At 41.3% G+C, this 25429-nt stretch overlaps 1 pseudogene across 1 annotated transcript in view; it reads right to left on the bottom strand.

Annotated features, from left to right (window-relative positions):
* Nucleotides 1-17252: 17252 nt before the first annotated feature.
* The window catches only part of LOC309837337 (mitochondrial import inner membrane translocase subunit Tim29-like), a 94908-nt pseudogene continuing 86731 nt past the window's right edge, over nucleotides 17253-25429 (bottom strand). Inside the window, exon 3 of the transcript in view lies at nucleotides 17253-18005. The product of the transcript in view is annotated as a mitochondrial import inner membrane translocase subunit Tim29-like (transcript). The remainder of the gene's footprint in view (nucleotides 18006-25429) is intronic.

Below are 25429 nucleotides of genomic sequence, written 5' to 3'. Positions count from 1 at the left end.
TCCTTTCACCATCATGCCTCTCAGGCATTAGCATAACACCGTAGGATAACCCTCAACAAAGGCTAAATTATGTTTCAGGAAAGTCTGTTTTAAAAGGCTGGGAGACATGTGTAACATTTTGGACATTTTTCTATAAAAAAAAAAAAGATTCAACTTTAACAAGTGCTGGTGCTTCAAAGGCTAGAAAGCTTGGGTTATCAGGAAACGCACATGTGGGAAGCAGCTCTCTCTCTAACAGTGTGAGATAAATGAGACAGTCTTGAATTTCAATGATCTTATAAATGCAACAGGAATGATAAATATAAATCTATTAAAGCGCTTTCATTTAGAACAAGGAATCTGTATTCTTTGCCCATAGAACTTTTTTCTTTACTGCAACTTTCAAACAGAAAAAGTTGCTGGCCACGGATGAGTCACTTCCTTGGTTCTTTACAATGTGAAGAGAAAGGACCCGTGGTTGGGGGTGGGGAAGTTGGGGAGAAGGTGAATTTCTCTGCTGCTGTCCAAATGGTTGCCAAAGAGGCCCCAGTTTGCCATTTCATCTCTGTAGTTGTTTCCTTATGCGAAGGATGGCGGCTGACACCCAGGGGTCTTCGCCATAAATGAAAAGAGCAGAGGACAACCAAACTAGAAGCCCAGAGAAGTTTCCTGCATTGAGAGACATTTGGCAGACAGCGTTTCTTATAGGATAACAGCATCTCACTCCTCGCTGCCAGAAGGACCTCTCTGGGGCTCAACTACCCTGCTCTGGAAACCTGCATTGTCCCTACTTACCACAAACAAGGTTTCACTCTCAGTGGAAATTTGATTTTTGTTTGTATTTTTGTATGACCGTTCAACAGGTAAGCAACATATTTGTCGTAGAAACGTAGCACTATTGTTTAAACATCACAGTGACAATTTCAGTTCTCTGGAGGAGCTATTAAGCACGTAGGGTCCCTTCCCTGATCTGTGTTTTTGTCCCCCGTTACTGGGGGTGCAGCGTGTTCACATACCTTCAGAGGGGTTCAGAGATGCCAGAAGGGGGGTGATTGCAAATGCTTACTATCAGGCTACTTCTGACAATTCCTAATGTAATCCATACACTACACATACATTCTAGTTATACAATTTATGAGGTATAACAAGGGGAGAGAAGTGAAGCTGGGATATAATTGTGACTGATGTGAAACAGACATGTAGAATGAATGGCCTTACAACATTTTCTTTGAAGTTTGTTAAAAGCAGTAAAGTGATATTCACTATAAGTGAAACCTGCTGTTATAGATATCCACTGGCTTGGGGAACATTTTCTTTTGACTTTATTTCTTGAATTTTAATTTGCCACTTGAAGTTTTCGAAATTTTTTTTCTTTTGACGTGCAATGGAAGAGAAAGGGAATAAAAATTGTGGAGCACCTACTACGTGCTTATCCCGTACCAGGCACTTGACATCAGGGCTGACTCACAAGCCACAGTAGGGCACAGTGCCTAGGGGCCACAGGAATGTTTTGGTTTCTTTTAAAGTCAGAAGAAAACAATGATATAATAATAATCCATTATCAATTCATATAATAAAGTTAAAATTTATTATAATAATAATGAATATAACAATGAATCGCACCTGGATTATATTTGTCTTTTAATCCTTTCTTTATGGAAGAAGGGGCCCCCAAAGGCAATGTGGCAAGGGCCCACGGATTCCATAATGTGGTGGCCCTGCTTGGTAGAAATTATCACGTTTAATTCTCCTGAGTAAATCTGAAAGACTGGAAAGTGACATTTCAGAGACTTAAGAAGTTTTCCTAAGGTCCTAAAGCTAGCAAGTGGTAGAGGCAGGTCTTAAGACTATTGTCTAATTCTTTCCACTGAAGAAGAGCTTAATGTATAGGTAATTCTACATTGGAACACCTGGCATTAGGAACGAAAAATGTCACATATATTTGGTACCAAAGAAATGAATGGAAAATCAGTTCTGAGGTTGGCATGTATTTTTCCATACAATATAGGAAGATGTCTAAAAATATATGTAACCCAGATGTCCCCAAGTTTACCAGCTTCAAGGTCAATACTTCTTTTCAATGCTCAAATTATAGTTTACGCACCCACAGGGAAGTCCGGCCTTTGTCCTATCACTATTATCTTCCCATCTTTCTCTTGGGACCTGTGAAGACCACTTATGTGTTCCTCTAACCAGTCCTGGTTAATACTCAACGTCTCAGCAGACTGCTTCTCACCGCATTTGGGGCGTCATTTTTGGGGCAAGTGGTCACAGCTCTCTCTTCACACGTTGGTGCGTGCCCCTGTCTTTATTCCCCAGAGCACAGCTAAGAGAGAGCTGGGACTTCCAACCAGTTTTTACTGAAGTCTTGGGGGCATTGGTAATACAACATGAAGGGGAATGCTCGACGAATACCTAGGTCGACCAAGCATCCTAATTTGCCCAGAACTAAAGGAGTTCTTGGGAAATTTTAGTTTGAAAACTGTGTCAGTCCTGGGCAAACCTGGACAAGTTGTTCACCCTACAGATGTCTCATCTTGAACCCACAGCCCTGACTTACCTCACTTAGGGCTTCATCTTGGCTATTGGTCTATCTCCACTTGGCTAAGCTGGTTCTTCCCATCCCTGTCACCTCCAAGAATGCTCTTTCCTTAGATCCCAGACCCAACTTTTCTTGGCCTCAGAGAGAGGAAGACCTCTTTCCTCTAGTTTAAGACCAGCCTCCTTCCCTGCCCAGCCTCATTACTAACAGGAAGACCTCTTACCTTGCTGGGAAAGACCTGTGCTCCTCCATTAGCATGTCATTAAATCCTCATGGCCTGGACAAGACAAACCCAGAAGTCCACAAGACTGTTCCCAGACTCAAAAGTCATTTGGTCTTAAATGACATCATGTATGGGACCCCAAGAGTCTAATATGGGTTGTTCTGTATCAAACCCATGCAGTTTCTTGTCACAATCTCTTGGCCTGATAGAGGAATGGGAAGTTGGGTCATCCCCATAATTTGGAATCTCTTGTGAGAAATGTTTAGTTTAGAACACAGACACATCTCTGGCACATCATGAGAAAAGAGATTTATAACCCCTAAGCAGCACAGTTCTGTTCAAACACACCACAGATGTTACCAAGAAGAGCACTCAGCCCCTTGAGGTGAAGTGTCTGAATTTTGGTTACTCTGTGAATTCAGGACTTTAGACAAGAACAATGGGTAGGTATATGTCCTATATACGCTGTTGACTAAAACACCTTTAAATTGGACCTCCCTGAAAAAAAGGAAAGTTCTTTTCCAACACCAATTCCAAATCCTACCCTAGAGTTCAGCAACATTTGTGACTCTCAATGATGGGTTTCCAACTTTGAAAATTTAAAACTTAGGTCTACGAAGAACCCCATTACAGGTAAGATCAGAGAGTACGTAGAGATTACAAAATTTGTAACAATGCAATTAAGTGTCACATGAGTTGACAATATTTATCACAAAGCTAAGAGGCCATCTTGGGCAAACTGACCAAAAATTTAATATTTCTGAGAAGGGAAGAAAAAATGAAATGAGACAAAGATAAGAAAGCTGATTTCAGAAGACTTTACACTGAGGTGGTAAGACTGTAGGAGGGCTTTCACCAGACTCTGTAGCATTAACTTTACCATACTTACATTAAAAAAATCATCATTGTACCTTTTTCTATACCCTGTCATTATTATATCACCTGTTTCAGTTTTTTGACCAATGATTATATGTGTGTATGTTAAACTTGAAATTAAAAACCAAATCATCTGTTTTAATAATTTTGCTGTCACTCTACCCACTAAATATCACTTTTCTTTTTTTTTTCTCTGTATATAATCTCAAGAAATACAGGATAAAATAGGTGTTTAACTAAAATTCCAAGTAGACCTAAGAAGTTTGTTGTGCTGAGGCCTGGATAGACTTAGGAACACATGAATCCAGGGGTTAGGGAAGAGGAGGGTCAAAAAGAAAAATAGTACAGGTAGTTTTTGCCTTGGTGAAAAGTCAGAACTTCGTATGCTGCAAAAGTGAGGTATCAGAGCAAATGTGGATTGCCACAGCAATCAGACAAGAAATCAAAGGAATCCAAATTGGATAGAAGGCTGTAAAATTACCACCATTGGCAGATGACATGATACTATACATAGTTGACCCTTGAACAACACAAGGGCCAGGGGAGCCGACCCCCTGCATGGTTGAAAATCTGTGTATGACTTTTGACTCTCCAAAAACTTAACTATCAATAGCCTACTTATGACTGGAAGCCTTACTAATAACACAGTCAATTAACACATATTTTGTATGTTATATGTACTATATACTGTATTCTTACAATTAAGTGAGCCAGAGAAAAGAAAATGTTATTAAGAAAATTAACGAAGAGAAAATACATTTACAGTATTGTACTATATTTTTCAGTACTGTTAAGTTTATGTCATCCATTTACAAGATGAATTGTCTATCTGTCAGCACCTACATCAATATTGGCTTATATGATACAAAGCACAGTAGATATTATACATATTACTAATAGCAGACAGCAAAAATGAAAAGATAATGTGAAAAAGAAATCCATATTGCTTTACAAGTATAACGATTCATGCATTGATAACAAAGAAGCAGCAATATGATTGCTTTATGTTAGCCTAGTGTAACTGATACAATTGCTTCATGGTAGCCTAGCCTATAGGCTAATGAATGAATTGTTATAAATTTTCTTTATGACACACAATATTACAGTCATATTCATAATACAGTATTGGAAACATTGTTACATTATTTAGAAAACCACTTACCTGTGATGAGAGGCTGATATGCAGTTTCTCCAATTATGAGAGAGAGAGAAGCACACTGTACAGTAAGGTAATCCTTTGAAAACGAAGATATAAAACAGTAAGAAAACTAGCACATTATTAATTCTATATGGAATGTCACTCACCTATGCCTGTGTAAGAATACGCTATCCACTTCAATACAACTCTTGCACGTATATTTTTGTACATTTATTGAAAAAATATACATATCAGTGGATTTGTGCAGCTCAAACTCATATTGTTCAAAGGTCACCTATATGGAAAATCCTAAAGACACCACCAAAAAACTATTAGAACTAATAAATAAACTCAGTAAATGTTCAGGATACAAAATTAATATACAGAAATCTGTTGCATTTCCATATACTAAGACAAAACTATCAGAAAGAGAAATTAAGAAAACATTCACAGTTGCATCAAAGAGAATAAAATACTTAGGAATAAATCTAACCAAGGAGGTAACTCAGAAGTTATGACATTGATGAAAGAAATTGAAGACAATATAAGCAATTGGAAAGATATTGTGTTCTTATGGACTGAAAGAATTAATGTTGTTAAAATGACCATACTACCCAAGGCAATGTACAGATTCAATGCAATCCCTATCAAAATACCAATGGAATTTTTCACAGAACTAGAATAAATAATTCTAAAATTTGTATGGAAACAGAAAAGACCCTGAGTAGCCAAAACAATCTTGAGAAAGAAGAACAAAGAACAAAGCTGGAGGCATCACACTTCCTTATTCCTTATGCTACAAAGGTACAGTAATCAAAACAGCATGGTACTGGCACAAAATCAGACATATAGATCAATGAAACAGAATAGAGAACCCAGAAATGAACCCACATTTATATGGCTGATTAATTTACAACAAAGGAGGCAAGAATATACAATGGAGAAAAGACAGCCTCTTCAATTGGGAAACCTGGCCAGCTACATGCAAAAAAAATCACACCATATACCAAAAAACCAAAAAACAAAGACAAAGACACCTCAAAATGCTTAAAGACTTTAATATAAGACCTGAAACCATAAAACTCCTAGAAGAAAACATAGACAGTACACTCTTAGAATCAGTCTTAGCAATACATATATACTTTTTGCCTATGTCTTCTCAGGCAAGGGAAGCAAAAGCAAAAATAAGCAAATGGGGCTATATCAAACTAAAAAGCATTGCACAGTGAAGGAAACTATCAACAAAACAAAAAGGCAGCCTACCAAATGAGAGTAGATATTTGCAAACAATATATCTAATAAGGGGTTAATATCCAAAATATACAAAGCATTCATACAACTCAACATTAAAAAAAAAAAACAACTGGATTACAAAATAGGAAAGAGCACCTGAATAGACATTTTTTCCAAAGAAGGCATACAGATGGCCAACAGGTACATGAAATGGTGCTCAGCATCACTAATCATCAGGGAAAGGCAAATCAAAACCACGAGATACCACCTCAAACCTTTCAGAGTGGTTATTATCAAAAAGACAACAAATAACATGTGTTGGAGAGAATGTGGGAAAAAGGGAATCCCTGCACACTGTTGTTTGGACCGTTCATTGGTGCAGCCGCTTTGGAAAACATTATGGAGGTGCCTCAAAAAGTTAAAAATAGAGCTGCCATATGATCCAGCAGTTTCAGTTCTGGGTGTTTACCAGAAGAAAACAAAAACATTAATTCAAAAAGATATACGCACTCCAGTGTTCATTGCAGCATTATAGCCGAGATACAAAAGCAACTTAATTGTCTGTCAGTAGATGAACGAATAAAGAAGATGTAGTATATATGTTTATCGTTCATAAAAAATGAAATCTTGTCATGTGCAACAACATGGATGGATCTAGAGGGTATTATGCTAAGTGAAGTAAGTCAGACAGAGAGAGACAAATACCACATGATCTCACTTACGTATGGCATTCTAAAAAACAAAATCAAGGAACAAAACAAAATGAAAACAGACTCATAGATACAGAAAACAAATGGGTGGTTGCCATAAGGGAGGGAGGGTAGGAGGAGTGAATGAAATAGATAAAGAGGATTAAGAGGTGTAAAATTCCGTTTATGTAATAAGCCACAGGGATGTAGTATACATTATTAGAAATATGGTCAATAATATTGTGGTAACTTTCTATGGGACTGATCATGATCATTTCATAATATAAGCAAATGTCAAATCATTACGTAGTATACCTGAATCTAACAAAACATTGTACATCAACTATATTTAATTTAGAAAAATCAATATAGTATGTTATTAGTGTAAGAATAGTGTAAGAATAGTCTGGTCAATGAGACACAATAGAGATTCCAGAAATAAGCCTGTATTATCACAATAAATTGATTTTTGACAATGGCATTGAAAGAATTCAATAAAGAAAACCCTTCAACAAGTGATGCTGGAGGAACTGAATACCCAGATGGAAAAAAAATGAACCTTGACCCTTACTTCAGTCCGTATAAAAAAGTTCATTTGGGATGGGTAATAGACCTAATTGTAAGAACCAAAACTATAAAGTTCCTAGAAGAAAACATAGGAGAAAATTTTTATGACCGTGAAGTAAATAAAGACTTCCTAGAAAGAACACTGGTAGAAATAACCATAATATTTACAAAAATCAGATTTCATCAAAATTAAAAATTTCTGCTTATCAAATCGTATCATTAAGTACAGGAATAGACAAGCTACAGACTGGGAGAAAATATTCACAGAAAATATATGTGGCAAAGAACTTGTATCTAGTATCAAGGACTTGAATCTTTTATAACTCATTACTAAAAGGACAACACAATTTCTTAAATTTGCAAAAGACCTGAACAGGCAATTACAATAGAACAGATACCAGTAATTAAAAAGCACACCAAAAATTCATTAGTCATCAGAAAAATATTAATTAAAACCATAATGGTATACTACTTCACACCCACAAAATAGATAAAATTTTAAAATGCTGACCATACCAAATGTTAATGAGAATGTGGAGTGATCAGAATTTGAATCTATCTCTGGTAGGAATTTAAAATGGTATAACCACTTGGAAGACACTGAAATTTTTTATAAGCTAAACATACATTTACTCTATGATCTAGTAATTCAACGCCTAGCTACATACTTAAAGAAACTGAAACATAAGTTCATAAAAAGATATGTATAAGAGTGTTCATAACAGCTTTATTCATAATAGCCCCAAACTGAAAACAGATCAAAAGTCCATCCTTGGGAGACTGGATCAACAAACTGTGGTATATTCATAGAATAAAATACTACACAGCACAAAAAGAAACAACCTACATGAATGAATCTCAAAAACATTATGCTGGGCAAAAAGAAGTCAGACACGAGAACCACGATTCCATTTATATCAAGTTTTATAACAGGCAAAACTAACCTATATTCCAAGATACATAGGAGAATTGAAAACATAGGTTTACAAAAAAATCTCGTACACGAGTGCTCACAGCAGAATTATTCATAGTAGAAAAAAAGTGGGAACCACCCAAATACCCACCAATTGATGAGTGGGTAAACAAACTGTGGTATATCCATACAATAAAATATTACTTAGCAATAAAAAGAAAGTACTGATGCATGCCACAATGCAGGCAAACCTTAAAAACGTTACGGTAACTGAAAGCTAGACACAAAACGCCATGTGTTGTATGACTCCATTTATATGAAAGCACTAGAACTGGCAAATCCATACAGACAGAAAGTAGTTCAGTAGTTGCCAGGGGCTGGCAGGAAGGGGCAGTGGGGAGTGACTGCTGATAGGTATGTAGTGTCTTTTGGGGGTGATGAAAATATTCTAAAATTAGATAGTGGTAATGATAGTACAACTTTGTGAATATATCATTGAACTGTATACTTTAAAAGGATTAATTTTATAGTATATGAATTATATCTCAATGAAAAAAACTATAGTGACAGAAATTTGAGCAATGGTTGCCTTGAAATCAGGGTGTGGATGGCGATCAAAAGGAAAATAGGAAGGAACTTTCTGGGAGGATGGAAATGTTCTGTATTTCTTTAGAAGTGTGAGTTAGAAATGGCTAATAGAAATGGCTGTATGCAAATTTTTCAAAAATTATCAAACTATAAAAAGTAAGATCTGTGCATTTACATGTAGATTTTTGCCTCAATGATAAACAAATTAAAGGCAAAAAAGAAAAAAGACTTAGTTAAATTGGAATAGAATACTTCTTTAACCTAGGTATGACAATTTTATCATATATATAAATCTCAAACCAGTAAATCAATATCTTAGTATTGAAACCCTCTAGAATCTATCATTACAGTTGGAAACAAGACCATCATGTCCCGTTATGGGTGAAATGTTTTAACAAGATTCTGCAAGTGTTCACCAAAATAATTAGTGAAAATAAAAAAAATAAGGTTTCTGTATTAGAAAGGAGGTGGCCCCAAATATTGTTATTTACAGTTATTGGAATTGTCCACTTGAAAAACCCAAGAAATAATGAGAATTGTTGGAACCAAGAGGGTTTACCGTCCTAATGGTAAAGCCAATAGCTTTCCTACATAATATTAAACACTATTTTTAAAATATAATGGTTAAAACAATACCATTTTTAAAATTAACAAAAATAGGAAATGCCCAAGACCAATATAAGCAAAGTTATTAAACTCTACTGATGGACATGAAAATCACTTTAATAATTCAAGAGTGCCTCTCATCTTTGCATGGATGGACTCAAAATAATAAAGATACTGCTTTTCTCAATTCATGCACATGTACAGTCCCAAGCAAACCGCAGCAAGGTTTTTATGATATTTAAAAAAAATGATTCAAAACTAATATGGAATTAAATGTGTAAGAATAGCAAGAAGAGTGAACTTTCTTCTGCCAGGTATAAGAATCCTGTTTTTTTGGCCGTGCTGTGTGGCATGCAGGATATTAGTTCCCCGACCAGGGATCAAACCCGTGTCCCCTGCAGTGGAAGCGCAGAGCCCTAACCACTGAACCACCAGGGAGTTCCCCAAGAATCCACTAATTAACATTGGTGCAGAACTAGTACAGGAAGAGGGGTACCTTGATGGAAGATAATAGAGAGCCAAGACAAAAACCAAAGCATGAGTATGGATTGGGACAAAGTAAAGGCAGCGTTGAAATAACGAGAAAAAGATTGGATTGTTTACCAAATAACGTTAGGACAACTGATGTTTATGTGCAAATAAAAATGACTACCTATTACACACCTTACCATACCACAAATTCACGATGGATTAAAGGTTAAATGTAAAGACAAAACCAGAAAAGTACAAGGAAAACAATAGATAACTATTGCATTTGTTAATTTTGGTTAGAGAAGGAGTTTAAGGAGGATGTTTGAAGTATATCATCAAAGCCAGACACTAAAGAGGAAAAGGATTGACTCCTTAAAAACAAAAAACTTCCATATGACAGAAACCTCCTTAAACAAAATTAAAAAACAAACAATTGGAGAAAACACTTACTGCTTATGTGACAGACCAAACGTTAATACCTTCAATATGTGCTTTTTTATGGTTGCTTTCAACTGAAGAGTCCTGCTCAAACTTGCTGAAACATGCACGGGGATTTGCTAGTTTCTGTAACTGGAGAGCCCAGGGATGGAGAGGCCTGAAGCTTCCATCATAAGGAAGCCATGTTGGTTGCCTGTAGCCCGGTCTCTCCTATCCTACCAACCTAACACTCCTCCAGGAAAGAGTGCTGCTTCTCTGATCGCTCCAGCACAGAAGCTTTTGGAAGGATTCTAACCCAGTTTGGGTCACAGGTCCATCACTGAATAACCCCTGTAGCTGAAGGAAGGTTTCTTTCTCTTTTGCTCCTGTTTCTCTTTTGTTCTGGGATTCTAATGTGTTACCCACTGATGATTCTGCCCAGGCATGGATCATGTGCTACCCTTGTGGCAGGGAAAGGGGTAGGTCAGTGCAAAACACACTACTTGGGATGAATTTTTCATCATACAGAGAGATTCTGTTATCAGAATAAGGGAGAAGGAATGCTAAGGGGAAAAAAAACAGCAGATTTTCACTAACATATATAAAGAGCTCTCACAAATCAATAAGAAATAGTATGGTCAAAAATCCATGAAAAGCCATAATGATTCATCATTAATTAAATTTCACATTTCCTTAGTCCTATTCTTTTATTATCTCTGCTGAATGCTTTCCAAGGTTGTAGTTGGCTACTTTGACAAATTAAGCTGTTATAATTTATCACAAGATGCTAATATGTTATAATGAGCTTCCTCTCCTCTTAGGTAACCCATAGAGTGCAGGGGCTTCCTACAGACAATGTTTTAATCAAAGGATTGTCTCGGTTGTGAGGATTTTAGGCATGAAAACTAAGATACAGTCCCTCAGGCAGAATGAATGCTCAAATCTTTATTTCACTAGCATTCAATAAATCTTTCTTCTTGTATCTTTGACAAGCAAGGGAAGGCCTTGTTCTTTTGGTTTTTCTTGAATAACCTGTGATTTTGCAGTTATTTTATGTGCATATTTCTTAAATGAATTTAGGGCCCTGAACTTCACTGATTTTTTTTTCAAATTTAGTTTGTCTCATTGCAAGAAAGATTAGATTATTACTTTTATATAATTTATATGTTTTTTATAAATATAAATTTTTATCTATTAGATTTCAAGTTGCTGCTTTTTAAAAAACATACAGGCTGTATATTTTAGGCCTAAATGAGAGTATTCATAGAAGATAAAAAGTTCAATTTTTGAGAAAACAGAACATTTCTATTAACTTAGAACCTTGAAACTCAGGAAGCATGATTATTTTGATTTTTTGTTTGTTTGCTTTTAAATTTTGCACATTATTTTTATGAAAGAGAAGGAACCAATGGCAGGGAGTTAATTCAGAGACCCTCTCAAGTTTATATTTCACTGAGTAAATAAAAGTATATGCTTAACCCTTTATGTGTGCTCGGAGGCGTTATTCACCTTCTCTGTGTCTCAGATTCATCATTTTTGAACAGGGATTACAATAGGATCTACCTCACAGGGTGGTTTTAAGGGTGCAATGAGTTAAAGTGCTTTGAAAAGTGCCTGGCCCAAAGTAAGTGCAGAGCAGTTGGCTATGCCTATTATTCATGTCATTTCTAACCATAGCCCATCCTACCGACAGTTATGTAGCTGACACAGTTCAGAAGTCCTTGGGAGGTTAAGACGTACCTCCTGCATGACAGAATGCAGTTGAATAGAGTTGAGAAGCTTACTTCCTTGAACTAGAATTCTCTGGAAATAGATGTTTCAACTATGGATAAAAGAAATGAACACTACCATTAATCAGAAACATAAAAAGTTCTCAGAATTCCTTGTTACCTCTCTGTAGTCCTTATTCTATGATGATTTATCCACTGAGGTTTCTGTTTTCTCTACTAATCTGTGAATTCAAAGGATGGCTATGATTTATTTACTATTAATTTCCTCGACCCACTATGGGCCTATCACAGAGGGGCTCACTGAATATTTGTTGAATGAATGAATGAATGAATCAGCTAATGAACAAATAACCGAACAGGCATACAACTCTCCAACCCTCTTATATAAATAGTACTCTACTGAGCAGTGTACAAGTCAGGACTAGAAGCCCCAGAGGCCAACTACCTGGAGAGCAATGGGACAGGTTTTATCTACTTGCAATCTATTAAAAGATCATCCTTCAAAAATTCTTTAAAGTGTCTTAAGAAGAGGAAATTCCATCATCACATGTGCTTCAGCCATGAATTTCAACATTTCTTCTTTGAAAAAACATGAAATATTATACCAACACAGATAAAATCTTTTGACTACTTTTATTGATCATTCATGCATATATACTGTTAAAGTTGAAACAGAATTGAAAGGTGGTAACCAAAAGGGAAGGTAAGTTAATTTAGAGAAATTTAAAGGATGAGAGGGAAGCAATAAACATGGTTGAATTTGCTGAATATTTTTCTATGCTGGGAAAAAAATATTACCTGATAGGTATTTGATACTTGAAGAGAATGAAATAGTTCGATTCAGAAAGTATTTTGAAGCTTTGATTTTCTTTTGATGCAGTAGGTGAGGTCTTTTATTTTTTTAAGAAAGTATCTAGTTCAGTTCTGTTGGAATGATCCTTCAGTATCTCTCTGCAGACATAACTTGTTTTATTGCACTTCGCTTTATTGACCTTTGCAGATGTTGTGTTTTTTACAAATTGATGGTTCGTGGCAACCCCTATCAGGCAAGTCTATGGGCGCCATTTTTCCAATAGCATTTGCTCACTTTGGGTCTCTGTGTCACATTTGGTAATTCTCACAATGTTTCACTTTTTCATTATCATATTTGTTATGGTGATCAGTGATCAGTGATGTTTGATGTTACTATTGCAAAAAGATTACAACTCTCTAAAGGCTCAGATGATGGTGAGCGTTTTTTTTATCGATAGTGGGGTTTTTTTGTTTTTGTTTTTTTGTGGCCTCTCCCGTTGCGGAGCACAGGCTCCGGACGCACGGGCTCAGTGGCCATGGCTCACAGGCCCAGCCGCTCTGCGGTATGTGGGATCCTCCCGGACCGGGGCACGAACCCGCGTCCCCTGCATCGGCAGGTGGACTCTCAACCACTGCGCCACCAGGGAAGCCCACGATAGTGTTTTTTAATTAAGGTATCTACATTGTTTTTGTACAGAACACTATTGAGCACTTAATAGACTGCAGTATAGCGTAAACATAACTTTTACAGGCCCTAGGAAACCAAAACGTTCGTGTGACTCACTTTATTGCGATATTTGATTTATTGCTGTGGCCTGGAACCAAACCTACAATGTCTCCGAGGTATTTCAGGTTGAGTATGATGAGCAATTGGATTCGGTTCAGCTTATAGCTCACAAAGGTTGTGTGTTTCCTTCTGGTTAGGTGGTTGTTGTCACCCCTCGGTCTGGCTGACACCTCCAGCTATTGTGAAACTCAGGGGTCTCCCCTGGAACTGTAAATGGAGACCCCAAATGAGATCAAATGAGGCAGACGCCTTAAATCAGAAGTGTCAGCTGAAGAAAGAGCTCTTTCCCTGGGTTCCTGCAGAGAGCGGTCCAGGGGCCCATCACTTAATTCAGAGCTAAAAGAACATAAGCAGCATGCTGGGTTTTCAGAAGTGGCGAACTGAAATCCTTTCCCCTCAAATTTCAGAATTAATCAGGAAATATCTACAAGCATCAGATAGATGAAGATCAAAATGTCGTCTTTATTGCTGGCCTCACTCAATTAGAACATGTGGCTGGAATCCGTGGCCCAGTAATTGGGTTTCCACATCTTGCTTCTCACTCCCTCCTCCAAGACAAGGTATTAGGACGGCCCCTTTGTAAAGCAGACACTTCCTTGGTCAACGGCAGGTAGGGTCACTGTCTCCCATCTGAGAAATCTCATGAGTTCAGACCGGTAGAAATGGCCTTCCTACCTGCCTCCAGAAAGGAGATGCCAGGCCCAAGGTAACTCATCCTGTGCGTGCAGAAGCAAGAGGAGATGCCCCCTCCAGGCAGACAGCCCTGAGACAGAGCCAGGACCAGCCGAGCCAAGCTCAGGCCAACTAGGCAGGTAGCTCCTTCTCCTCTGGGGAGCGAGTGAAGGGGAGAAAGGGACCAGCAGCATTAGGGAATAGCTGTCCACTTTCCACGTATTTTATCCTTGCCCTTTCGTCTCACAGTTCAAAACAGCACTTTGAAAACTTTCTTCAGAATTGAGTCCCTGAGTAAAAGCATTTTCATCCTTCAAAGGAGCCACTCCCATTGCTTTTTTTTTTTTTTGCGGTACGCGGGCCTCTCACTGTTGTGGCCTCTCCCGTGGCGGAGCACAGGCTCCGGATGCGCAGGCTCAGTAGCCATGGCTCATGGGCCCAGCCGCTCCGCGGCATGTGGGATCTTCCCAGATCGGGGCACGAACCCGTGTCCCCTGCACCGGCAGGCGGACTTTCAACCACTGCGCCACCAGGGGAGCCCTCCCATTGCTTTTAAGTCAGGAGAGCCATGGTTGGCTTTTTCTAGAAATCCCCCTTTCCATCATGCCTACCCCTTCACCAGAGGTTCCTGTCCTTGTCACTTTCTTCATCCTTAACAACTGAAAGTCTGCGGCCCTTTCTTGCTAAGAAGGGCCTCTTGTGTTGTCTCACACCAGCCCAGGTGGCTCTCACCCATTTCGAGACATTTTTCTCCCTCTCCCAAGCACCTGCCCTCTACCCAGCACACACAACTCGGAAGCTCTGATCTCCACCAAAGCCTTGGACCATTTGGATTATTTCCTGAGCACTTACTGTAGTCACAGCCTGTCTTAGAAGACTTAGTAAAGGTAGGGAATGGATTCCCTGTATATACTAGTTTTCTCTATACTTACTAAATGTAAGACTGGAAACATTGATGTTGTTGATTTTGTTGTCATGTTCTGTTGCGTATGAGTTCTTGGGCCGTTGAATTCATTCATTCAACGCAATCATTTATTCATTCACCTACTAATGTTTCTGCAGTGTGCTTGGCCCTGTGCTGAACCTGGGGTTACAGATAGGAATAATGCTCAGTTCCTATCTTTGGGAAATCAGTCTGGGGGGAGGGATGGACGTAATAGATATTTTACCATATGGCCAGGTAAACTGAATTATAGAAGCACATTGAACCGAGGTCTTGGTTGAAGGTTGAAGGGTGAGGGAGACCAGGACATTTTGGCATGTCCTGGTCTCCTTCCGTGTGAAGAAGAGTGGAATGTGCCGCAGGAACAGTGAAAGGCAGGCTGGGCCCAATCTTGTGGAAGCCTTTGTAAGACAGAAGAAGGAGTTTAAACGGCATTCTGTAAGCAACAGGAAGCTGGCAGAGATTTTAAGCAGAGGTGTAACTCGATCAGCTTTTTATTAGGGAGATAACTCTGCATCAGGCGGATGGGATTCGTTCTTAGAAAAGTTAATCCTTCCAGGGCAATAGGCACTTGGCTGCTGAAGAAGCCTGGCTTTCAGCTCAGTGTTTGGAGGGTCTCGAGCGATATTGATATAATTGAGCTTTTAGCAAAAAAGATGAAATCGTAATAGCCAATATGTCTAAAATGAAAAGAACGTGATTTGCCTTATAATAAGGTACCCCCCCTTAAAAATAAATCTTTAATTCAACCTATGAATTTTTAATGCCAAGAACGCAGCATAATACTTTGAAATTGAAACTTGAGATACAGGCATGGCAAAAATCATCCCTACAGTGGATTTGGGGCGTACAAATTGAGCAGTATGAACTATTGACACCTCCTGGTGGCAGCAGATGTGTGCTGTTTGCTTGGTCAAAACAAGAGGGAAATGTATCAAAGGCATTGAAAATAAATAACACTGGTAGCCCAGGAGGAAGGGATGGGAGGATGAAATGGCCCTGGTCTCAGGACCGACCTGCTGGAAGAGAGAGATGGCAGAGGGAGGCCTCAGGTGACCAGGGCCAGCCGCCACTGCTCCTAGTGAGAAGGGCTGAGCAAGGGCGTCTGACAAATTTAAAACCAAAAGGTAGATGACTGAGATCGGTGTTCCAGAATGTCCGCTGGCAGTTCTTTTGTTGTTGTTGGTTTTTTTAAAATGTATTTATTTGTTTTTATTTTTGGCTGTGTTGGGTCTTCGTTGCTGTGTGCGGCTTTCTCTAGTTGAGGCGAGCGGGGGCTTCTTTGCGGTGCACAGGCTTCTCATTGCGGTGGCTTCTCTTGTTGAGGAGCACAGGTTCTAGGCACGCGGGCTCAGTAGTTGTGGCTCGAGGGCTCTAGAGCACAAGCTCAGTAGTTGTGGCGCACAGACTTAGTTGCTCCGCGGCATGTGGGATCTTCCCAGACCAGGGATCAAACCCGTGCCCCCTGCATTAGCAGGCGGATTCTTTTTTTTTTTGCGGTACGCGGGCCTCTCACTGTTGTGGCCTCTCCCGCTGCGGAGCACAGGCTCCGGACGCGCAGGCTCGGCGGCCATGGCTCACGGGCCCAGCCGCTCCGCGGCATGTGGGATCTTCCTGGACCGGGGCACGAATCCCCGTCCCCTGCTTCGGCAGGTGGGCTCTCAAACACTGCGCCACCAGGAAAGCCCTCAGTTCAAAATCTAAAATGAAAAGTTGAAGTTTCTTAGGAGAGTCTGGGAGTCACCTAACAACTGTGCTACCTCAGTCAGGGGAACCGTGAAGCCCAGTGAAAAAGGCTTATTTCTGTCGGAGGCTCCTTACCAACTCTGGCAGTGATAAACATGACATGGCATGTCGCTCTGCTCTCCCCAACCCCCAGACCAAGAAGGCTCTATGAATTAGCTTCAGCTCACAAGGAACAGGTCAGACAGAGGCCCCCGATTTTGTGAAATCCCAGGGAGAGAACACTACACGTAATTTATTTCTATCACTCTGCATCTGAGGCTTGCACACACCAACTGCACAGTCCCAGGCCAGCCGTCTGCCGGGGTTCAGAGCCCGGTCCGGACCCAGGCCGGACTGGGTTTCATCTCGCGACCTCCGATGGCACCAGCGGGTCGGCCTGGCTCAGGGCCACCTGGTCCTTCTTCTCCTGCTTTAAGACCTGCTCCTCCCACAGTGCCTGGACCACGTGATAGGCGGTGAGCACCACGGGCTTGGGCTTCTCCTCATCGAAGAGCCGCTCGTTGGCCTCCGGGTACAGCTGGTGGGGCCCGACTGCGCGCACATGTGCCGGCAGGTGCAGGAACTCGTGGGCCTTGAGGTCGCAGTCGCGCATCTGGTACCCCGGCAGCCACCAGCGGCCCACGAAGCCCACATCTGCGATCCGGTCAAGGAAGTCGGCCCAGCAGGGCAGCAGGTAGCAGCAGCGGGCCTGGTGGGGGCTGACCTGGGCGTTGAAGGGCGTCTCATACACCAGCGAGCAGAGGCCCGGGCTCACGGGGCGCCGGTGGCCGCGACCCGGAAGTCAGAGCGGCTGCTGCAAGGACGCTTCCGAGTCGCGTTGCGTGAGGCGGCCGCCAGCGGAAGGAGGGTCCCCGACGCTTCGAGAGATCGCTCCAGGCCAGGGCGCAGCAGGCCGCCGCGTCCCTGCAGGCCTCGGAGGAGTCCCAGAGCGGAGCGAGGGCACCGGAGCCCAACCGCGCCCACTTGCCGGGCTTTGCAGACACAGCGTCGCCCTCCCTTCCGCGGCCTCGGGACCAGAATCCCTCCGGAGCGGCCACCGCCCTTCTCTTCAGCTTGGCCAGGTATGCGAAGCGGAAGGCCGGGGGAGTCTCTTCTGCTCAAGCGCCAACATTGCGGTTCGTGGCCCCTTTTTAATTAAAAAAAAGAAAAGAAAATGAGATTTTACGACTGCTTGCGTAGAATAGAAATATTTGCCTTTATGCCAACATAGTGCAAGTATGCATCTTGCTTCTTGCAAGAAGCGGACGTTCTTGTGCTGTGGGCCCCAGGGGCGCGGTGCCCGCAGCATCTCCTGGCAAAGTCGGCCCCGAGGAGGGGCAGCCGGAGAGGCAAAAGGTCACGCGGGGAAAGAGGTGAGCTTCGCTTTAAAGGAACCTGGAGGGCTTCCGTGGTGGCGCAGTGGTTGAGAGTCCGCCTGCCGATGCAGGGGACACGGGTTCGTGCCCCGGTCCGGGAAGATCCCACATGGCGTGGAGCGGCTGGGCCCGTGAGCCATGGCCGCTGAGCCTGCGCGTCCGGAGCCTGTGCTCCGCGGCGGGAGAGGCCACAGCGGTGAGAGGCCCGCGTATCGCAAAAAAAAAGGAACCTGGAATCAAACTTGCACTCAGCCACTTATTCCTGTTTGGCTTCAGGCAAGTTATTTGCTCTGAGCCTCAAGTTTCTCCAACGTCAAATGAGGATAGTAAATCAGAGCAGCTCCCTAGGATTGCGGTGAGGGTTGAATGAGACAGTCCTCCAGACTCAGGCCTTTACGATTGCTCAGTGTCTGACATGTAGTAAGCGCTCCATAAATGGCGGCTGTTACTTTTCTTATTTTATTATCATCGTCTTCCCTAAGGGTTTGACCCATTTGGCCAGTATGGTTGCTCAGCTCAGAGCAGGGCTGACACCTGTCTGCCCACCCACTTTCTCCCTGGCAAGGTGAGCAGGGATCTTTCCTCCTGCAGGCATTAGGCCTAATTCATGGTAGCCTCACTTTGGGTTCCTCTCGCAAAGAGAGTGTGGGCCCATGGGGCTGCCAAGCCAGCTGGTTGGTAACGCCCACCCCCAGGCACAAGCTGATGAACCTCACCTGTGTTCATAGTTTGGGAGGGCAGTGATGGTAGCAGCCATCGCCCTGCTCTGTGACTGCTGAGATTATCACATTCCAGGGTGCTAAAAACCGCAATCATTATTTAACGCATTTGGTTGAGTTCCAAGCCTTTTTTTTTTTGCTATGTACACAGATTATTATAAATTTTTTAAAAGTACACTATTTAAGGACCTGAATCTATTCTTACACATTATTACTGGAGAGTAAAAAAGTTCCATGAAATTTGAGTGTGTGTGTTTGGGTCTTTTGCTAGCCTAAAGTTTCCATAACTACATCTGTTTAAGATTCTGTGGGTATGGAAATCTCATATTGTTGATCTAGAAGGGCTATTTTTGCTTTACCAAAGGCCAATCACACAGGTCAGTGGCAACCCCTCCCCCCGCCTTGCTCAACTGCTGTTCTTTGGGCATTAATTTTAATGTTTAAATAGTAAGTGCGTTTTCCAGACTGCATAAAGCACTAGATAAGCAGAAGGCCACTGGCTTGGGAAGAGGAGAATGCTCAGCGAAGCCTTTCGCATAGAGAGAATGCTGAATATCTCCACCATTATTTAGCATCAGAATCAGTTATGGTTGTCTGACTGATGGACAATTTTTTCCCTACCTGCTCTCTTTGCAAGTGACCTATACTGTCTAGACAGTTGCATATTATTTATACATTCATTTCAGATTTTATGATTTTTGTTTGTTTCAGTAAAGTTGTGCAGGTTTCATGCAGCCAACTATTGGAAATGTACTTCATGAAAAGCCATATATTTGCACCAGGTGAATGCTTGCTTTCTTAGAGTTGTGTCACCATTAAAATTTTTAAAACGTGTTTTCTTTTTTTAAGAAAAGACCATTATATGAGCTCTGAAAAAAAATGAGACCAAACTTTCCAACACACACTCCCCTCCTATCTTCAGAGTACCAGCAGCAGGCCATGGAGAGAATTAAAGACAGCTAATTTCAAAGGTTCTTAATCAATTCAAGTTGATCCCATTTGTTGATTAGGGAGTCAAAACGCATTATTTGCATTCTGTTTCAAATTCAGAATTTTCTTCAGGAGATTTGAGGCTGGAGAAATCTCTTTCAGAGCGATCCCTTGGGCAATAAGGGAGTTAATTTGAAAACTCTGGTGAGTCTGATGGGTTTTGAAAGTTTCACATGAAACATTTATAATGGCTCCTTTCAGGGTGGTGGATTTTGGTTGAGTGTGTGTGTGTGTGTGTGTGTGTACTTGTGTGCGTGAGGGTTCTTCAGGAGTCATGAACCAGTGGCTGAAGCTTTGTGTAATTATCTGGGTAGTGAACAAAATGCCCCATTTCCATCCAGATACATGGTGTTCTGTAGACATTACAGTTGGAGAAGGGCGAATAGCACGAAGTTTAGGATAAAATGGAGGGACATTCCGTTCCCGAGGTGCATCTGAAGCTTGGGGCTAATTCTGTGCAGGTCTCAGGCCCCAAGTCTGACCAGCCCCACTACCTTGGATGCGCAGTTTGGAACTGTGTCTTTTCCTGGCTTCATTGTGGGAAGACTTTCTACATGAGACTGAAATTTGGTATGGGTTCCTTCAAGCCCATGACCTGGTGAGCTCTGGGAGACATGCCCTGACCAGCGTCAGAGGAAGTGAACCCGAGGGCCAGTTCTCCTGGGAGGACGTGCTCAGTGTAACCAGAAGTGAGGGCATGCATCTGGAAGTCCCTCCCCTCGGATTTCACCTCCCGCCCTCCCAACCCCAGTGAATTTTGCTAAAAAAATCCCAGCCCTGCTTAGAAAAGAAGCATGTTGATGTGTGTGCCCTACATATTGGAAGAAACTATTTCTTTGGGGCAAGATTATACATTAACCTACTTGCATCTCATTTATGTCAACTGGAGATGGTGAGGGTGAACATTTCATAGGAATTATATGAAGAAAAAAATGTAGCTCCAGCTGGATACACTTTGTTCTGTATCTTTGGAGTCTCACCCCTAGCCCCTCAATACGTACCCGCTTACACTGCTTCCATGTTCCATGGGGAGTCACAGTGGACACCTTAAAATTGACCCTGGTCACCAAATTGTCAACCGCGTTCTGTTTATCAGCCAACACCAACATTAAATCGTAAAACTTGCTTACCAGGTGGCTAAAGTTATTTGGGATGTAAAAATATCACAATGAAGAAAGCAAACAGTCTTCACCACTCTTACAGAAAGGGAGAAAGTTTCACCTGTCTAAATACCAATTCTAAAACACACCATTTCCTTCGATAACGGCAAAGTGGTCCTTTTCAAAGGCTGTTTCTTTCTCAGCTTTGATTTCATTTTCTATTCCGTTCCTACAGTATAAGATTAATTCCCACATTCTGCATATTGCCTGGAGTTCAGCACACATGTTCACCGAGGTGTACAGCCCTCAAATAACTTTGGTGCCTCTTTCACCCACTGTTAGGAAGTATATTTAAAAGAAATTGCCTTTTATAGATTTAAATTACAAAAGTACTGATATCATGCAAAAGGCAGTTTAACTCATGCAGGCATACAAATAGGTAAATCTTAGGGAAAAAGATACCAAGGCTAATATGAATGTAAATAGGATTAGCTGCCTGCATTAGCAGCGGCTGTGAAATTTAAAGTACTTTCTGTTAGGTTATTCTTTAAAATACACCTATATTTCATGTGTGCATTTGTAGATATTTGGGAATATATATTTTACTTTGTCTTGAATTTTGTAACAAGTATAGACAACGGTCCTGAGCTCCACTTATTGACAGCCAAAGTAGAAGGGGAATTTAACTTTCTTGACGGTTAAATATTTATTGATGTAGAATTTTAAATCTCTAGGAAAATAGGACACATTTTGACCAAGAAAACAGAGATTCATATTGCAAAGAAATTAGAAAACCGAGTGTCTAGTGGTTTTATTTTTCTTTTAAGAAAAGCCTTGTTTGTTCCCAAAGGTTGAATCAGATGTCAGTGAGCAGTTCAGAGCAGGGATTGGCAAACAGTAGCCAATGGGCTGGATCCAGCTCCCTGCCTGTTTTTGTTCATCCTCCAAGGTAGGAATGGTTTTCACGTTTTTCAATGGTTGTAAAAAAATCAGAAAAAGAGTACTTCGTGACACATAAAAATTACGTTAAATTCAAAACTTAGTATCCATAAATAAAGTTTTATTGGAATATGGCCATGATCACGTGTTTAAATATTGGCCGCTTTCTCACTCCAATAGCAGATTTGAGGAGCTTATGGCCTCTAGGGCCTAAAAGATTTACCATTTGCCTTTCACAGAAAAAGTTTGCCAGCTCTAGGTTTAGAGTAAAAGTATCTTTATGCACTTTATTGTTGCGAATCAAAATCACGTTATTGGAGCTGGAAATCCGTTCTGAAAAGAATCTCTCATATTTGTTTACATTGAGATTATTTTCTTAGCTAGAAGCATCAGAAACAGATTATAGGTAATAAGGCATTTTTAAAAAGTAAGCCACAAGCTAACAGAGCACCTACGGGCTACAGGTATGAGTCTTTGGATGGAAAGATGTGTGGTCAAGTGAGAGGGAAGAGCCTGGATCTGGAGTCCAACTCCCTGGGCTCACATCTCCGGTCTGCGACATAAGTTATCATGCTTAACCTTCTTTTTTTTTTTTTTTTTTTTTTTTTGTGGTACGCGGGCCTCTCACTGTTGTGGCCTCTCCCGTTGCGGAGCACAGGCTCCAGACGCGCAGGCTCAGCGGCCATGGCTCACGGGCCCAGCCGCTCCGCGGCATGTGGGATCTTCCCGGACCAGGGCACGAACCCGTGTCCCCTGCATCGGCAGGCAGACTCTCAACCACTGCACCCCCAGGGAAGCCCAATGCTTAACCTTCTTGCTCCATAGTTTCCTTATCAGTAAAATGGGGACAATAATGAAAACTTGTCTCATAGGGCTTTGCCAGAACTAAATGAGATGATGCATTATCACACGTTTAGATGAGTGCCGGTCGGCAAAGCTCAGTTAGCGCTGGTTATTTTTTTTTTTTTTTTAAATAGGATGTTGGCATTTAAATCCTTGTGTATTCTGAGAGTTCACTTCCATGATAGAAGCACCTATTCTTTAGGTCACAATATTTTGAAAGGGTTCATTAGGTAACATCACTTTGGGGTTTTGGAACACTTCCATGTGATGTGCATGCCAGCTGAGGATAAAATGCTAAAAATACAGCTTCCAGGAATCATTGATCAGGAGTCAGTTTTCTCGAGCTATGCTGAGGAATGGGATGGGACCAAAAGAATTGCTGAATTGATTTGCTTCAATCCAGCCTGTCCTATATTAGTTAATTTTAGATCTAGTTAAGAATATTCACTTAGTCCATCATTTTCACATGAAGACCTCAAGGTCCAGAGACTGGGATAGACTCAGCCAAGTCACACAATAAAGCAACCCCAGAGCCATGAGAGAACTCAGGACTTATAACTCTCAGACCTGGAGCCTAACAGTAAAAACACATGCGCTCAGCACCCTTTTTCTTAGACCATGATACTTAGCACGGTGCCCAGCACTTAGTAAGTGCTTAGTAAACATAAGAACAACAAAAAAGAATGAATGAATGAGCTACCTGAAATCTTCAAAGCCCTTTAAAACACACACAAGCATGAGAAAGATTTATTCCAATGGTTAAATGAAGAAAACGCTCCACAAAGAATTTTTTATGGTAGATCTGCCCCAGTATCTTACACCTGAGCACCTGCTGTGATCCGTAGAGTCCAGTCCATCACTTTTTTTGCCAGTAAGAGTTTGAATGATTAGTGATTCAGTCCATACATAATGAGTTTATGCTTTTTCCTTTTCCTTTTCACCTACTCATAATTTATATTATAGTGGTATATTATATGGATCTCTATAAACCACCTCCAATACATATTGGAATAAGGTAAAGTGTGCATAAATAAATGAATTGATAGGGCTTCCCTGGTGGCGCAGTGGTTGGGAGTCCGCCTGCCGATGCAGGGGACGCGGGTTCGTGCCCCGGTCCGGGAGGATCCCACATGCCGCGGAGCGGCTGGGCCCGTGAGCCATGGCCGCTGGGCCTGCGCGTCCGGAGCCTGTGCTCCGCAACGGGAGAGGCCACAACAGTGAGAGGCCCGCGTAACGCAAAAAAAATAAAAAAATAAAAAAAAATAATAAATGAATTGATATATGGATGGATAAAGTACATAAAAGTGAGAAGGAGAATAAATGGATAAGTAGGTAAAAAGAGACGGTCAGCCAACAGCCATAAATTGCTTAGATGGGTATACAGTAGGTGCTTAATGAATATCGGTTGACAGGATAGCTAGATTAATATATTTTAGAAAGCTTTTCAACATGCAAAATTGCAACAGAATGTAACCTGACCATCAACTTGACCAAACTGAGCACATTGTTCCAGAGCCCTGGAGTTAGATGAGCTTTCTTCTGTCTGGCCTCACAAGGAGCACGGGAATACAAGGGCACCTCCTTCCCAGACCAAGTTTGATGCACGAAAATCTAGATTCCCAAAACAGATCAAAGAGCCATGCATCTCACTATTCATTCATTCGTCGAGTCCCTGCATTTTTGCCAGACCCGTACTAAATGCTGCACATCCAAAGCATTGTGCTTACCCTCGTGGAGCTTATAGTCTAGAAGAGCAACTAACATTAAACAGATATTCACGAGATATTACAACGTAGTTACACTTCACTAGAGAGGGTGCCCCAGGATATGGCATGTGAAGATTGGTTTGGCTAAATGGTACCTTTATTTAGCAAACCTTTAGTGGAGAAGACCTGATGGAGGAGGACAGATTTAATAATATATGTTCTCCTGGTGTTTAATGGTGTGTGAAGTCCTTCCCACAGGTGGGATGCATGATCACAATCCAACCATCAGCACTTTGGGGCACTTCTGTTCTCAGTGGAAAGCTTGTAAAACCAAGAGTCAGAGAAACCCATTGATCTAGAACTACCTTGGTCCACATAGGCCTCTTTTCTAAGGCTGTATGCACAAAGCCAAGGTCATTTGGAGGAAGCAGGAAAGAACTCAACTTTTGAAGATGCAGCAAAGGGTTAGACAGCCCTGTTAGTTGACTGCATAACTGGTTCATCAGTTGGCTACTGTCTCAGTGTGATTATGAATATTCCTCTTGCACAAATAATAAATAATTGATATTTTAAATAAGCATCATTAGTAAGTTATGCACTTGATAATTTGGTGGAAGCATTTGATGAGTGCCTAGATTGTACAAAACATTGATCTACATGCGGTGGAGATGGGGGCCTGGAAGGTGTGCCACTCACATCTCCCTTCCAGAAAGAACTTGCCATTCAGCTACAAAGAAGGCAGTTACCTCAAGCCTCTGTTTGTTGGCCTTCAGAATCCACCTCAGCTTTCAGCCAAGACCATGCTCCTCCTAGGCAGTCTCTAGGTCTTGGCCATTTTTGCCCCATGCAGAACTCCACCAACGGC

Source organism: Grampus griseus, assembly GCF_964374135.1.
Source record: "Grampus griseus genome assembly, chromosome: 19".
Lineage (NCBI taxonomy): Eukaryota > Metazoa > Chordata > Mammalia > Artiodactyla > Delphinidae > Grampus > Grampus griseus.
Note: the sequence above shows the minus strand (reverse complement) of the source record. Positions and strands in the feature narration are given on the sequence as shown.